Consider the following 18,032-nt stretch of genomic DNA (forward strand, 5'->3'; position numbering starts at 1 on the left):
CAACTCTGCGTGGGTCTCCACTAGGGTCTCCACTGGCCTTGACTCCTCAGCCTCGATACCTCTTAGTGCTCCAGTGGTCCTAGATGCAGTATGAAGACCCAGGAGCATCAGGTCTCTTTTTTCCAAAGAAACCTACCGTGTATAAGTCAGGCTGACTGAAGCCTCCGTCAGATCAGCCGGAATGTTGACCTTGGAAGGAAAGCTCAGCCCAGCTCTAAGGAGCAGCTTTGGACAATCAAGATGTGATAAATCACCACACACACACACACACACACACACACACACACACACACACACACACACACACGGGGGGGGGGGGGAGGTTGGTTCAGCCCAAATGAGTTTGGGCAGTTCTGGTATATGACTCTAACTTTTTTGTCCCTTTGTCTGCTACATTGATCAAGTGTATCAAAGTGCCCTTCAAATAAACACTTCTTTAGCAACACTGGTATCTGCAATTAGATGTTCTTGTATCTATGTTATATGGAGATAGTATTATATAGAGAGATACAATTAAAAATATTATGATTCTAGTTGAAAGTATTAAACAGCATGCCTCCTTTTTTTTTTTTTTTTTTTTTTTTTTTCTTCTCTCTACGTAGAATGGATGTGGTGCTGGGTGTTGAACCCAGGGCCTCGGACATGCAGGGCAGGCACTTTACCATTGAGACACATGCCCGGCACAACAGAGCTGTGCAATGACACTTACTGAATACCTACATAAGAGACACGGACACAACACAGCCTGCATCCTGTAACATGGTTCCTGCTAGGGGACTCTGAATAAAGCATCATTTATGTCTCTATGTCACTATAAAGTCATACTGTTTTCAGATGTAATTCCGTGGCAATCATCACACACACATTAGACCACAGGCAACCATGAACCATGAACAGGGTCTGTGTCTTTTTTGCATCAGGAATACAAAACAAATGTTTCCTGTCCAAATGGTTCGGCATGTCCTCATTTCAGCCAACATTCCCACTCCCTTACTTGGTGCTCCTTTGATCCTCCCTTGGTGCTCCTTTTGGTGTTCCACCACCTCCTCACCAGCCTTTAGTAACTGTAAGAGAGAGGAAAAATTCATCTCGTCCCACGGAGCCTGTGTCACTGGATCCTGCAGAAATCTGCCAAAACATCCCTGAGACTGGTTTATACCTGCCTGATGAATGCTTGTTCAAATTGGCATTTTTCACGCAGCAAGCTCCTGCCCATTGCTTGGCAAGTTCCAATCAGCTTTTCCTTGTTTTTGCTATTACTGGGTCAGAGGCCAACTCGGTAAAGTTGGTTGTCTCCTTCCACCTTCATGTGTGTTCCCAGGGTTGATCTCAGGTCACCAGGCTTGAGTGACAAGCACCTTTACCCAAAAGTCATCTTCCTGGCCTCGGCTTTTTTAATTTTTAAGAAACAGGCTAGAAGTTAAAGGCCCCTACCTGCTTCCAAGCCTCATGACCTCAGTCAAGTCAGTAAAATAATAAAGAAAGAAATAAAAAACAGTCTAGAATAGACAATTAGTATATTTGGTAAACACGGGAATGTTTTAATAAAACTTTTTTTTCTGTCCATCCATCCGTCCGTCTGTTCATCCGTCCTTTACCCAACTTCAATGGAAAACGTATCTTTTACTGGACCACAGTCAAAGCACTGGTTCAGACCCTGTTTCTTTACACACTAGACTATGCTCACTCACAAAGACCTTTCTTTCAGATCTTGCCACACTGTCTCTTCTGGTCTTCCATTTATTTATTCTAGTGTAGGCAAGGGCCCCACTCTGAGCATGCTCCATATGCGCCTTTCTCAATCTATAGATTCCTTCTGGGAGTGGGGGGTTGGTTGATTTAGGGAAGTATTTTGTTTTGTTTGAGACAGGGTCTTACTATGAATCTCTAGCTGGCCTGGAACTCACTATATAGACCAGGCTGGCCTGGAACTCATAGAAAACAGCCTGCCTCTGCTTCCAGAGTGCTGGGATAAAAGGCGTGTGCCACCACTGCCTGGCTCTTCTTACATCAGCATGTTCTCTAAGAAAAAAATTTAATTCTGGGAAAATTTGAAGTAACCCCCACATCTGCTTCCCTAACGCCTAGAATCTATACAATGCAAACATCCTTGCTGAAAGGGCTCAAAAATTAGAACCGAGTGTATTCTTAAAGCTGTTCTCCTGTGGGCCCTTTTGATTTACTTCAATGGGGGGGGGGGGGAGGAAGTCCCTGAGCCATCTTATGCAACAAGGTCAGCTACAACACAGTTGGCTCTCAAGTTCCTGTAAGCGAGCAAACCACTACTGGTTTCAGGGGAGTTCACTGATTTATGCTGGGGCTAGAGTAGGAGAAGATGGGGGTCACTTAGTACAGGGCCCCTCCCTGCAGGCTTCTTCCTGGCTGTTTAGCAGAAAAGCTACAACTCTCTACCCTACAACTTCCAGTTCTAAGGCAGCAAGCAGTCTGCATGTGCCCAGAGGCCTAACTTCACAGGAGGCCTGCTGACATGACAGAGTAACACACTCCACAGCAGGGCCCAAAGTGTCACCCAAATCAAAACCAAGGCAGGTACAAAACCCTGGACATCAGAAGCCTAGCTCCGCCTCTAACGCCTTAATTTTAGAATGGTCTGGGTTACACCAGACTGCGGGAGATAGCCCAGTCTACACAGTGCTTGCTAACACAAGCATGAGGACACAAGTTACAACCCCAGAACCCACATACAAGGCCAAACATGAAGCAGGGCTTGCAATGTCAGAGCTACAGAGGGAGACAGGAGGCTCACTGAGGCTCACACCTGGCCAGCCTGGTCTAATTGACAAGCCCAAGGTCCTAGGGAGAGACTCTGTCTCAAAAAGCAAAGTGGATAGATGCCTGTTCTGAGGAACAGCTACCAAAGCTGACTGCTGGCTTCCACAAACATACATACGTACAACATACATACAAAGGAAGGGAGGGAGAGAAGGAGGGAGGCAGGGAGGGAGGGAAGGAGGGAGGGATGAAGGACAATGAATGACCCATGGATTTGAAGCTGGACCCCACATCAGATAAGGTAAAGAGTGGGCATGACTTCAGTTGACAAGCTCTTGGGAGTGGTGTTCGTTTGCTTGTTTTGTCTTTTTCTGGGACTGAAAGGGTGACCAGGAAGCCTTCTAGCAGAGGACTCACAGTGGGAGCTGACAGTACCACAGCCCTGATGGAAGGATGGTGGGAAGGAATGGACCACTTCTCGTCCAGCCTACAAAGTATGGTGTTCCACAGTTGCCATGGAGAGTTTCACATCCCTGATCTCTGGCCTTGCCCTTTCAGTTCCCCCAAATGCCCTTCCTATGAAGAACTGTGAAGAACCAGGGCTGAAATAAGCTTCAGACCAATGATCCTTTACTGTTAGCATTTCTTCTAGGCTCTGCCAAACAGTTACCTAACAACGGACAAGTAGGAGCCTGGCTTGCTATAAAAGGACTGCTTAGTCCCTCTCCCTCTCTCCCCCTCCCCTTCCCCCTCCCTTCCTCCTCTCCCTCCCCCTCCCCCTTTCCCCCTCCCCCTCCTGCTCTCACTCCCTGGTATTTCTTTCTCTGGCCTCTCCCCCCTCTCTCCTTGTGTCCTGGCCAGGCTCTTCCCTTTTTCTCTCTCCTCTCTCTTTCTATCTCTCTCTGCTCCCTTTCTTTCCCATGCCCCCTTCTCATGCCCCAAATAAACTTCATTTTATACTAGATCCACCATATGGTGCTTTGGGGGTGGGGGGGGGGTGCTTCAGCATGGGCCCGCTAAGGCATCCCCTCCTGCTGCATCATGCCGCCACATTACAAAACACATTAGTGGTGTAATAATTTGGATTCATAAACTCAAAGGTTCATGGTCCCTCCACCTCGAGGCATACTCAAATGTCACTCAGACCACTTTCTGGCTTCAGATTGCTAGATCCTAACATCAGTGACTTGGTAAGCGACCCCACTGGTTGGCATGAATGTAGGAACTCCCAGCCAAGGTCTTCATGCTACAGCTGGCCCTTCTAGCTGACACCTCCCAACCGCCACCTTAGGACCTCTTCCCTTGGGTGAGACCTTCTCTGGCCTGCATAGCAGCATAGGCTGCCTACTGTGATAGGGAGAGATCTTCTCATATGCACAAAATGTCCTGTCCACCAGGCAAAACATTTCTATTTGTCTCTTTATATGTCTATTCATCTCTTTGCTGATACATAGCCACACCTCTGTGAATAGATGCCATTCCATTCTAAGATGTAACATATGACTTTCCACCACCTTTGCTAAGGGTGGGGGGAAGAGAGGTGGAACTAGAGTTTCAGTACCATCTTAGCTAAGGGCAGTCACATGGCTTGCTACAGCTTCAGTGCCATTTTGGTTAAAGGCAGTCACATGACTGTCTGCCATCATTGTTGTGGAAAGTCCCTGCCTCACCACCATCTTGCTTGAGAATAACCTGACTTAAAAAACATCTCCAAAGACACTTTGCAATTGAGATAAGATGTTCATGTGGTTCCTATCCTGCCTCAATAAATAGTAATTTTAATATTACTTTAAAGATTTATAACACTATAAAGCTAAAGATCACTGCCTCAGAAATGTTTAGACTTGTTTTTGCTACTCTCATTAAGTTACAATATAACCTTTTTGTTTGCTAGATACAATCTAGAGCAAATAATTTAAAACATACATACATACATACAAAAAAAGAACAGATATTCTTAATATAAGATATTAAGATATCCTAGCTGTCAATCTTGTCGGAAATCTGCCAAATTTAACATTAAACGTTTAAGCTTACTATGACAGAGACTCCCAAATCCTACAGTGACCCCTCCCCCAAGGTCTCTAAGAAGATATGGGCACAGCAACAAAGGACTCTATCTCAACCCTTCAAGCCCCCTGAACCCCACCCTGCTGCCTGGAACTGTGTTGAGATCCTCTGGCTCAGACGTGCCACTATCTTATCTGATGAAGTAGTGAACTCCCCTCCTATCTCTGAGGACTCCCAAGTCATTGTTCTACAAGTATAAAGGTGGTCTGGGGCAATAGGAGCTATCTTGGTCCTGACAGAGTGCTGGGTGGGGTATAACACCTGGTGGGGAAGCCTTCAAAGGCTGCCCAAACCTCTTCTAGGAAAGGCTTCAAACTCCATCCTGGAACCTGGCAAGAACCCACAATTTACTGCCCTCTCCAGCCCCAAGGCTGGTAGGGCCTTGAACCCAACCCCTTAGCAGCTGAGTTTTTTGCAGAAAGGAAGTGGCCATTCTCTCTCATCCCTGTTCCCTGATCACTGAACTCTGCTATGAATTAAGCCAAATTAGCTCCGTCACCTTCTACTGGAGAAAGGCATTTACAGCCTGAGTGAACTCCCAGGACTCATATGGGAGAGGGGGAGAGATTCCCAAAAGACACCTTTTGACCTCCACCTGCACAGCATGCCATGCACATACACACAAAATGGAAATTAAATAAATGTTAAAAAAAGAAGAAGAAGAACTTGTTACTGGGTTATCATTATTTCTCTGAACATGGTTGCTCATCAATTTCTGAGACCTTGACAAAATACAGGTGAGAAGAACCCAGGTCAAGAAGAAATTAGATACAATCTAGAGCAAATAATTAAAAACAGACATACATACAAAAAAAGAACAGATATTCTTAATATAAGATTTCATCTTATATTAAGATTCATCTTTGTTATTGATGAAATTGGTAAAATTTTGTCATACTTGGTTTAGAACTGCACTGATAGCCAATATAACTGAGGGGGGGCTTGATCCCATGACCTACTTGATTGGCATCAACAGTAGCTAAGATTCCAATCTCCCAAGTTCCTGTGAATAAGTCTTTTAAAAGCAGGTCAAGCCAAAGCGACTGCTCTAGAACACACAATTTCATCCCGCTGGCAACTTCGAGCACTTCCTATGTGCTAAGTATTTTGGTGCTGGGGGAAAAGGAGAGTGAAAAGTCGTGCTTCCGAGACATCAAGCATTTCACCATCCAACGGGGAGACAGGCTGTCAACAGACCATGGGTGAGACTAAGGTACCTGCTACGCTGAAAGGTAATGGGTCTGTTTGTATGCAAGCTAAAGCATAAAGATGACAGGGAGCGTGCAAGGCAAGGAGGAGGAGGCAGCCTCCTACACAAAGGCTGAGTAATCGTGATAGGGGTATTCTCTAACGAGTGTTTCCTTGGAATCCACAGCTTAGTCCGGTCACCAGCTCTAGGCACTACCCTCCACCTGCAAGCTAGTTACAAGGGGCTTCCATCCCTGTTGAGGAAGATGGGTTACTGCTCTTCTCCCCCAGCCCTCCTGCTGGGCCTCTCCTTGAAGCTCAGAAGGATCTGACTCCTACCCTCCTTTCATTGATAGACTGTACCTTCCCCCTTGAATCACCTGGGTTTTCCTCTCCATCTCAGTATTATTAGGACCAGGGATGACAAGGAGATGAAGCTACCCCGACTCTACTCCACTCTCTTGGGTATCTTGACTTCATCGGGAAACCACACATCAGCGTGCAGAAATGGAACCTTCCCATGCATAACTTGGAAGCCCTGTCCCGCCAGTACCGACCATGACATTACAAGAGTAGTACTCAGCTCTTACTGGCTGGTTGCCATGCAGGATAGTCCGAGCTAAACCAAAACAGCAATGTGTTATCCCTCAGTAAAAATTCCAAGCAATGGTCACAGCCACCAACCAACAGCAGGTCAGACTCCTCAATGGTGCTGCCCACGTAGGTATTCTTATCTCTCAGGAATCACCAGTATCGTGACAAATGTCCTCTATGACACACACAATCATGTGGGGTTGGAACTGGGATGGTTCAGAGCACCCATTAAGAAGCACTGACTTTTGAACTATCGATGAAGTACACAGACACAGAGAGAGGCAGCAATACTCAGACTTGTCCAAGGAAGCATGGAATTGGTGCATCCTAGTTAGAGCTAAGTACTTCTTCAAGTGCTCCATCTGTGTGTGAGGGTGCACACACATGGTGTGGAGGATGGTTTCAGGTTGTATGTTTGTGTGCAAAGCAAAGGCATGCATAGTGAGTGTGATTTTGATTTTCGCTGTATATAACACAAAATCTGCCACTAGCAATATTATTAAAAAGTAATATTTTGGACCAGGCATAGTCGCATATATACCTTTAATCCCAGTATTTAGGAGGCAGAGGCAGGAGAATCTCTGTGAGTTCAAAGTCAAGCCTGATCTACATAACAAGTTCCAGGCCAGCCAGGGCTACCTATTGAGACCCTGTCTCAAATGAAAGTAATATTATTATAGCATATAGTATATAACAACATAGTACAATTATTAAACATTAGAAAAGCAATTCTACTTTAAAAAAATTTCCTTGTCATAGTTAGATAACTGTTCCAGCTAATGTCTTCTCTTCAGCAAGTGCACACAGTATAAATTGTTGGCTAAAGTCTAACTTGATCTTTACAGCTTACACATATGCTATCTTAGCTCAGTGAGACATACAGGAGAATTGTCTTTCCCTTATTTATCACTTAGTAAAACCCCTCCGTGCTCATCAGATCTCTGACTGACAGTTTCTAGTACCGACAGCGGTGTTAACAGAGCTCATTCAGAACAGTTCCTGGATAGTCTGTCTGTCCTACCAGAGTCCTGAACTTGTATCTCCAGATCTGTGGCCTCTCCCTCTACATAGTACAGTACCACTGTAACGGTCATCTGACTCTTATGCAACAAAGCTGAGAGTATTCGTGTTTCCCGACTGCCCTGTTCCCTTCATCTCGCCTTTAACACAGGGTAGGAAAGGGATTGAGTCATCGAGCCAGGTAATAGTTGAGTCTTAATCTGAAACCAGCACAAATTCCAAGAATCTGCACTGTCTCTGAAGACTGATCAGAGTAAAAGACCAGATAAGTATACGGCCCTGCAGGGGCAGCATGCTTCATGGGTACAGCACAGGCAGAGATCCTGCATGCAGAGATTTCCCACCAGCAAGCCTCTGTGGTCCTTCAGTAATGGAGTCAGGAGTCTCCATTACTACTGACTACCGGGAGCCATAGGGATAGGGCCACATTCTGTGCCCTCACCCAGCTGCGGTGGGCCTTTGGGGCTCTGTACAAGGACATATGATCAGAGGAATTCTCTTGACCACAATAGGACTTTGGCTTCAGAGTTCCTAGGAAACAAATGTCTCATGCCTGATGTGGTCCAGATCTCTGCAGGCAGACATGTCAGTTTACCTGCTCTGCAGTGTTATCCTAGTCTGAAGCCTTGGACTTGCCTCAGTCCTGGAAGTCTGGCAGAATGGACAGACTTTTCTTTGGGGACGCTGACGAGGACAATTCAGCCTTACTCCAGGGACCCAACCTTAGAGAAGAGTCTTTATTTTAAACAGGATATCCCTTTATAAATCTTCCTAGCCTTTTAAGTGGTAATTAACATCACAGACACAGTACCACTTTACTACGGTGGCTATCAAGACTACAGTGTTTCTTAATTTTTAATTCCAACTTCTACGGCCCCAATGATATTTCCCCCCCATCTGTGTAAGGTCAGTTACAAAATGCTATTATTCTGGGCTACACAATGTTGGCCTGACCTACTCAAAGACAAAAAAAAAAAAAAAAAAAAAAAAAAAATCTTGCTGATTGATTTCGTTACTCTGTCCTTATAAACGACTGCAGTTGTGCAGCTGTTTCTGATTAAGCCAGTGTACTGCTGCAGCTATATACAAATAATTTTATAATGAACTCAGCGAGTACGAGGGCAGGGATGTGGAACATAGTCCCACCTCCCAGGAAAATCAGCAGGAGTGATGAGGGCGGGGCTTTCAGTACTCTCCAGGTTTCAATCCCTATCTGCTAAGGTTCACTTTTTCCTCTGTGTGTAATTTCCGCAGAGCCTGCAATGAACGTCTTCAAAGAACCTTTGTCTTCAGAGTTTTGGATTCAAGAGGGAAACCCAATTAGCTCTGTAGGCTTAAGACTCCTTAAGTATCCCCAACTCTGTATTTGGTATGTTTCTGTTCTTCTCATTATTAAAACATTTATATTTTCTGAGACAATGTCTTAAATAATATATTTAGAAGGAAAAATCAGGATTAAAAGGACTCTATTGACTTTATTATAAATAAAACGTGTTTTGTTTTAGTTTAGCATGGAACAATTAATCTGTGTGAAATTAGGCATAAGTTTTTATTTTCTGGTTCTAGAAGAGAAACATATACACATATTAAAAAGTAAGGAAAAGATGGGGCATGAATAATTCAAATGTATGCTTTTTTTTTTCCTCCTTAAGGCAGAGATATCAACAAAGGCTCCATAAAGGAACCATCTGAAACAAATGAAGAAAAGGAGAGCAGAACGTTTGTATTTCTAAAATGAACTGTGTGGCAGGGATGGAGGGAAACACTTTCAAATCCTGTTAGTGAGACTGTGAATTGCTACAGCTTTTGGAAAGCTTCTGTGTGTTAGCATGTTCAAACACATGTGCAGAGCATGTTCTCAGAAGAACAACTGTTGCAGAAGAAACCTTGAAACAGTATGAACAGGGAAATGAGTTACAGAATATTAAATTGAGGGATTTTTTAATCTGTGGAGAATGTCTATGATGCTTTATTATATTTCAAAAAAAAAGTGTAGCCTGGAGCTGTCTGAGGTCCTGGGTTTAATCCTTAGTGTAATGAAAGGAAAAAATATATACACTAATATGTGGAAGTCTACTTTTTTTTTTTTTTTTTTTTTTTTTTTTTCGACAGGGTTTCTCTGTGTAGTCCTGGCTGTCCTGGAACTCACTCTGTAGACCAGGCTGGCCTCGAACTCAGAAATCCGCCTGCCTCTGCTTCCCAAGTGCTGGGATCACTTGGCGTGCGCCACTACCGCCCAGCAGGAAGTCTATTCTTACAAGAAACTATTTGTGAAAATACGGTTATTGATAGTTATGTAAGCAGAGAGAAAATGTGAGCCAGCATGACTCATACTGATTATCTTCAGGAGTGAGACAGAGAAGAAAAATCAACTTTTTATACCTATTTCTTTTGTCTTTTTAAAAATTATGTATGTGTGAGGCGCATAGGTGCGTGAGTGCACAGGTGTGCAGACACAGAGACGCCAAACAAAGACATCAGGTGCCACCTTCTATTCTCAGTTTTATTTGGGAGAGGGTTTCTAATTGAACCTGAAGCTCATGTTGATAGGCTGGTTGGCCGGTGAGCTTCTGAGATCGACTTGTCTTCACCGGGCAGGCCTAGGGTCACAAGCATGAAAGGATGCATTTGGCTTTTGTGTGGAAGATCCACCTAAACAAATTAAAACTATAATTTTCAAGAAGTGACAGATCCACATGTTTGGCTAAGATGCTAGCAGAAATGTTGAATGCATTGCTGTTGGAGAATAAAACCCTAAGGGAAAACAATATGTATTGTTTTATTATAGCAATTTCCACATATAGAGCTGGAGAGATGGCTCAGCAGAGGTCCTGAGTTCAATTCCCAGCAACCACATGGTGGCTCACAACCATCTGTAATGGCATCTGATGCCCTCTTCTGGTGTGTCTGAAGACAGAGCATTCATATATATATAACATAAATAAATAAACCTTTAAATAAAGAAAAAAGAAAAATATTTCCACATGAAAGGGATTTTATGGTTAAAATAAAACCATATTATACTCAGAGTTCTTTAATCATGACAGATTTTTTTTTCTGATTTCTAGTTCCTCTTCAAAAACAGATTAAGGGGAAAGGGAATTATACTGTCTAAAAAATGACCTCCGAGCTCTCGAACCTTACACTAACAGAAGCGCTATAATCCTCATATACAACCTGATTTTTTCAATTGTCTCAGAAAAAAATGTGGATTTTGAAAGTAAGGAGTGTTAACACTAGGAGAAAAGACAGTGTGTGATTTTACTATAAAACCCCAATACTCTTTAAAACTGCCATTCTGGGTTTTCTCTTTAACGATGTGTGCATGGTGATCAGATTGCAGCTGTAATGGACACACACAGGCCCTGACTAAAATAAACCACCTTACTGACTTATAAAGATTTTTAAAGGGTTTCAACTACCTTGCCTTTTCCCAGGTTCTCAAAAATACAATCAGGACTTTTTGGCCCATCTGAAACCTTGTCTTAAAGTTCCTCAGTTTGCTGTCTGAGATGCAGGGTGGAGAACTGGTTTATTATTTCTTTCTTCTCCACAATCTAAGCCTTTCGTAGGCAATCCATTACTATAGTCCTTCCTGGAAGTCACACCCCCTGCCTGCCTAATGGCTTACATATACGGGGAGAAGGGGGCGGTGCTGATGGGATGTGGCCTGTTTAAGAGCCGGCTCCTTCCTTTCTCCCCTACCCCAGCCTGATGTGACTGCCTCCATTATGTAACCACCCATCTCCACAACACACGACTATTGTGGTCAAGACACTGCTCTCTGTGTTTACATCCCCACAGAGTAAATAGCTAGGATACATGTTTTCTCAAGGTTCTGTGGGATGCAAATCGATTCCGCTGGGGGAGGGGAGACCCAAGGTTCCCTGAGCTGTTATTTGATGGCTAACCTAACATTTCAACAATGTATCTCTCAGAGACCAGTCAGTGCTCTCTTTGACCTTTGCAGGTCTAACTTTCTTGTTCAACACAGGCAATCTCTTGCACATATCAACGAGAAAATGTTTGTGATGCTTAAGAAATGAGCTGAGGTCATAGTAAAGACAAATGGAAAAAAAAAAAAAAAGCAAGCCATCAAAAAATTCAGCCAGCAGCCCATTGGTCTACACAGGGCCAACAGTAAATGATGACATGAGAACCTCTGCCACAGAGCAAACTAACAGGTGAGCTGATCGTTGCTGACTAGCAGTGAACGCTCTAATGAGTGGACTAATTAAATACATCCCAACTTCAGAAGGCTACACAGCTGTTAGAGACAGCATGGGAGAGGTGGGCGGGGGTATACAGCCCAGTGGCATGGCACTCCGTGTGCTCAGCATGCTGACCATCCATCCTCGGTTTGATTCTCAGCTCAACAATGACCATGAATAGGAGGAGGAGGTCATTTCTACAGCTACATGTCCAGGAAATACCAAATGCTTCACTGCTTGGTGATAACTTTTTTCACTTAACCACAAGAATAATTAAAAATAAAATAAGAGAGAAATACGTAACACATCCCCCCAAATTCTATGGGGATGGTGAAACTATGAGGAGAAGAGGCATGACGGGGGTAAGCTGAGAGAGAAGATGGATGGATTGTACATATTTAAAGGAACAAGCCTTGCTTACTGGAGACTATATAAACATCTTAACACATAGACATATTTTAAAGGGACAAGCATTACCTATGTAATAAAAATTAAAAAATACATAAAAATCAGCTTTGGCTTAAAGTTATAATTGACTCCACTAGCCCAGAAAACTGAATCTGAGCCCCCATTTCATGCACCACTTCCTTCCTGCTGCAGGCAGCAGGCAGAACTGGGCCAAGGTCAACGGAGTCCATCACAGGGGAGGCTGGTGTCCTGCAGCTTCGTTTAAACTTCTCTCTCTGCTGTGCATCTCTTCTCAGGCCCAGGTCAAGCCTCCACATTCAGGTGAAGAGATATAGACCCAGGCACTGCTGCAGAAGTCCTGGATCAGTCCTTGCCTCTGAAGCACAGAAATGAGGCCGTGGATCAGAGCAAGCAAATGGAGAAATTCAGTGAGGGAAAGAAAAAGCTCTCAGCAAAGGAGAGGAGACCTGAAAGTGGAGTGCCAAGAAGACTGGCTGGGGTTTTTATACATTGAAAAACAAATAAGCAAACAATAGTCGCTTTGATTGGTCTAAAGGAGTGCCCACTAGGCTGGACAGGGCTCTCAACTGGGTCAGGGGACTGCCCCCCCCACCTTTTTCCCCTTTCAGGGGTCACTATGATTGGGAGGAAGTGGGTTGGCCTTGTTTCCTAAAATAACTGGTATTTCTGGGCTTTTCTTATCCTAGGCTTGTTGTGGGGTCCCTAGGCCTGGGTCTTAACTGCTGGATGCTCCCACAGGACATTTCTGGGTGTTGGCCCGTGTCACTTCCAGGGTGTACCCCTATGATTAGTCAGCAGCTCTGTGTCCCTATTTGCCTCATTCTAGGAGTCTATCTGCTCCTGTCTCTGGCAGTATTAGAGTAGAGAATATTGCCTCTTGGGCTCTCCAGTGATGACTGTCCCTTCTACAAGAACACGCATCTTATAAGTTATCAGAACTATATCCTATTTGGGATATAAAGATGTTCTACAGTTAAATTAACCATGGCAATGAATGTCACTTTATACAGATCACACCCCCCCCCCCAAAAAAAAAGTCTAGTTTTAGGTTGTTTCCCCAGCATCTGAAAAATCAAGAGTTTTCTGCAAAACAAGGATCTGTTTTGACTTCCTAGAAAAGTCATTCACCTCAACTCTGACTGACATGGTGAGGCTATCATCACTTAATGACAATTAATAAACAAACTACCTTTGGGGGGAATAAGCGTAAAAATTGATGTTTTTAAAAAGTGACTTCTTTGAAGAACCTGCTCTCCATCAGGGGAGAAAAGACAAAGGACCACAATACAGGACAGAACACAGATCAAGAGCAGGTGAGGCCCAAGCTAACAGGGAGAGCTGGCTGAGAGGAATGAGCCAAGGGAGCAGGGAGAGTTTCAGTGTGTAGGAATGAGTTCTCAGACAGTGTGAGCATGCTTGCCACGCAGAGGTGTGTGGCTAACGGTGCCTCCCACTCACTCACCTATAGTCTTTTACAGAATAGTAACAAAGCCTATTGTTACTGTCTTCTTAAGGATGTGTGACTAGTCTGAAAAGTCTGTAGAACTCACCTATAGATGTAGAGAAGGCAGGGAAGGGATGCTGATGGAAAGGCATTCAGATGGGAATGGGCACAACAGTTCAGCAGAAGCCTGGAACAGGGAGGGTCCTGTCTGATAAGGCTGGGGACAGAGTTGAGTTAAAGGTGCAGGGTTTGGAATAAGACTGCCCAGGTCCGAACTAACCATGTCGCTAGTTACAAAACTCAGCCTCACGCACCACATAAACAGAAATCTCACAGGGTTGCACAAATATTAAATGAATCACTAAACGGCACATGACTGGTAACACTGAAGGAAGGAGGAGGGGAGGAAGAAGAGCCATAGGAGGAAGGAAGGAGAAAAAGAGGGAGAGAGGAGTGGGGAGGAGGAGATGAGAAATGGCTTGCACCATCTTTAACTCCAGGTCCACGGGATCCCATAGATTCTTCTGGTCTCCAAGGACAGCTGCATCCATGCGTGCACAGGCACACAGCTCTCCAGTCTCTGGATTGCTTGATTTTGTTGTTGTTTTGTTTTTTTTAAGACAGGGGTTTCTCTGTGTTAGCCCTTGCTGTCCTGGAACTCAAACTTTAGATCAGGCTGGCCTTGAACTCACAGAGCTCCACCTGCCTGTGCCTCCAGAGTGCTGGGATTAAAGGTGTGCACCACTACCACCCAGCTAAAAGGACAGCAAACTTTATTCCAACACATTTCTTGTTCTAAAATAGCCCATGGTTTTTGTTGTGGTTATTTGGTTATTCAAGACAGAGATTCTTTGTAGCCCTGGTTGTCCTCGAACTCATTATGTAGAACTCGTTATGCTGGCCTCAAACCTGGATATCTGCCTTGATCTGCCTCCCAAGTGCTGGGATTAAAGGTGTGTGCCACCAAAATCATTGAAAGCTTTGAAGAATTTCATTCACTTAACTTAATTGGTTTGGATGGTGGTGCATGCCTTTAGTCTCTGCACTCAGGTGGCAGAGGCAAGTTGACCTCTGAGTTCAAGGCCTGTGCCAAAAAACAAAAATAAGAAATGTTAATATATATATATATATATATATATATATATATATATATATATATATATAATTGGGTTCGGTGAGTTCACACCTCAACACTACAAAAAGAAAAGCAAAATTCACACTAGTGTAATTGAGAGATAAGGAGGGATCCAAAGAAAACATGAATTATACTAAATAAACGGCTTATTCAAAGAGAAAAATTCATTTATAGTAAGCATTAAAATGTAACAGAGACACATTTTATGTGAGTCATAGCAATCAAAACTACAATACGAAAGTTGTAGATAGTTACATCTCATTACTCTCACCTGTGTTCTTCCATTGAGTAGCAAAGTTTATTGCTTTTGCTTCCTCAAAAAGTATTTGTGACTGACGGGCAGACTCTGTAATGCTGTGTTTCCACGAGCTGTCTGGCCACAAGAAGAAATGATGTTCTAGCTACTGGGCTTGGGCTCCACACCTGAGATCAAAGCTGCTTGGACTGAGGCAGGCAACTAATAAACCGGCTACCCTCCACTCCCATGGATGGTGGGTACCACGTGACTACCAAGACATGATAACTAATAGTTCCTGGTGCCAAAGGGCTATGAGAGTGATGCATGCTGTCTCTGCATTCCCTGGCCTTAATCTGCCCTAAAAACCTCAACAGTGTAGACTCTTCTGGGTGGACAGATACTGCAGAACCCAGACATCAAGATTCTTTTCCTCCTTGGGACTACATGATTGATGTCAAACACGTGGTAGGTCATGGGCATCTGAGAGACTGTTTTTATATGTTAATTTATACTAAAAGCGGTTCCTATATGTAGGCTTTGTTGTGTCCACACTAATGCTGGTTATAACAATGTTAATGAAAATGGCCTACAAACACCAACAGCACCATTGTACACAACCTGCTAAGTACACTGTGCACATGACCACATATGACGCCCATGGCAACTCTCTACATAGAGATCGTCGCTCTCACTTTAGGGGTAAAGAAAAAAAGACCTGGTAAGACAGAGTACTTGTACCAGACACAGGATCAAGGAAACTTTGTGGTCCATGCAGTAACTACATGGCAACTGTACTCAGGACACTGGCATCACCTGTGAGCTCTCAAAAGTGAATTCTCTAGGGCCAGAGGCCCATGCACGTAATTCCAGGACCTGAGAGGCAGAAGGAGGAAGATTGTTCCAAGTTCGAGGCCAGCCTGGTCTATATGGCAGGTTCCAGGCCAGCCAAGGTTACCTATCATAACCTGTTACAACCTGTTATAAACAAACCAAGACTCCACTCACAGAATTGAGCCTCGTCACACATGGCTATCTAAGACCCAGCTCACTCCACACCAATTCACACGTTAGCAGATAACACTACTCAACTAACTGGCCGGATCCTCAGAGGTTTTATTGTTCAAAAGTATCCATGAGTCAGTTAGTGATCTCAACCTGACTATAATACCCACGGGGTGAACAGCAGCTACATTTGTTAGGGTTGAGCAGTGTAACAAGGCTCCAATGAGGAAGTCCTTTGTCCCAGGAAGTGAAACCAGAAGTGACTCTCAACTGAAAGCTGAACAGTGGGACAGAATGTGAACGTGCCTGTGAATCTCTCCATGGCAAGTACATACACAATGATAAATACTTGCTAATGGACAAACCAATGAGAGGCTGACTCCCAGCAGCTAGAAGTAATCCCACTCCTTGAAACCTCTTGTTCTTGTTCTTCTCCACCTTACCACATTTGCCTTCCAGCCCTGCTGGTGCACACAAGGTTGTCTACAGTGATAGGAAACATCCAGAGACAAACCCTTTTGAGCTGTTGTCTCCCCTCCACCCAGCAGAGAGCATCACTAAATCTTCCAGTAGAGACCCTCAATGCTCAAAGAGCAGTGAGCTTCATTCCAACCGCAAGCTAATTAGCACGTGTGGGGCCCACGGCCTGACTATATAGGTTGTTGGAAACCAGCTGCAGCGGGGCCTCGGTATGGAAATCATCAGAAATCTAGTAGACTCCACTGAAGGACAGGCTCCAGGAATAAAACTATTCTCCTGTACTTTAGAATAAAAGTATAAAGAGAATAAAAGAACACTTGCTTTCACCGTGGAAAGTGCATGTCTTTAAAATTACAGCTACCGTTAGGAACACACTCAGATATCAAAGACAGTGACAAAAAAAAAAAACAAAAACAAACAAAAAAACAAAACAAAACAGTATCATGACCATTCATGAAAGCTGGCGCATGGCAGCCAGAGCACCCTGACACAGTCCATTTAAAAGACAGAGGCATCCTTCTCCTGCAGTTCCTTTTTACTGTTATGTCTTGGTGTTACTCGGTGCCTAGTGACTGAGTTACTTTGTATCAAATTGCTTCTTGCTGTCTCATACCCTGTTATCCTGCTCTAGCCTCACACGCTGTAGTGGAACCACTGGACCAAGTCACACAGTAAATCTAAGAGCATCCGGTAGTAGCTTAAACACACAGTAGAAAACACGTGAAATGGACAACTGAAGGAAGACGTGAATCCCTCCATCTGGAAATAACTTCATTCTCCCCTATTGTCCCAGAAATTTGATCATTCCCTGCTTTCAAATCTCTTTGCTCTACATCACACGCCCGTGTGATTACCCAAAGAGAGAAGCTACGGCTTCTCAGAGAAGACGGTGATGTTGCTGAGCTGACCCAGAACATTTGCTTCTCTTCAGCCAGCAACCAGCACTCACGGATGTGTGTACGATCTACGCATTGGACCCCATGTCTCTGAGTTTATGCAAGACTTTCTTTCTTTAAGAAGTCAAAACGTGATCTACAAACTGAAACGGAAATGTCTTTTAAAGTTATTTATCCATTATTGAAATAAGCATTTTGGGGGGGAGGCAAAAATCTATCTATCAATGCCTTCAAATGAAAAAAAATACAGTATTCAAATGGTATGAAGACTGTTCAAAGGAAACCTACCCAAGCTGCACACGTGTCCGCAGTCCCTGTGGGTCTACCTGCAGGCCGGCACAAGAACTGGAGAGATGACGGACGAGGAAGATCGAAGACAGACCAGCAATTTTCAGAGAAAGAGACCAAATCTGCTCACTGCAGATACCCTGAGGAGTTAGGAGCCCATTGCCCAGGAATATTCCTTGGAGCTTAAGCAAGACCTAGTAAAACCAGGTTCCACACAGACACACCTTTTGTTAATCTGAGTTCAAAGTCTAGCCACAAACCGAGGATCTAGGTCATCCTTATTGGATTTCTCTTACACTAGCTA

General features: G+C 44.0%; 1 protein-coding gene across 2 annotated transcripts in view; it reads right to left on the minus strand.

The window, feature by feature from the left end:
• Positions 1-18,032, minus strand: part of Wipf1 (WAS/WASL interacting protein family member 1) — a 107,921-nt gene that overhangs the window by 89,189 nt on the left and 700 nt on the right. Inside the window, exon 2 of one of the 2 annotated variants that reach the window (XM_076928910.1) lies at positions 995-1,064. The exons of the other annotated variant lie outside the window; for it this stretch is intronic. The gene's annotated coding sequence lies outside the window, so the exon portion shown is untranslated. The remainder of the gene's footprint in view (positions 1-994; positions 1,065-18,032) is intronic. 2 annotated transcript variants of the gene reach the window in all.

The sequence above is a fragment of the Arvicanthis niloticus genome, chromosome 2 (assembly GCF_011762505.2).
Source record: "Arvicanthis niloticus isolate mArvNil1 chromosome 2, mArvNil1.pat.X, whole genome shotgun sequence".
Classification (NCBI taxonomy): domain Eukaryota; kingdom Metazoa; phylum Chordata; class Mammalia; order Rodentia; family Muridae; genus Arvicanthis; species Arvicanthis niloticus.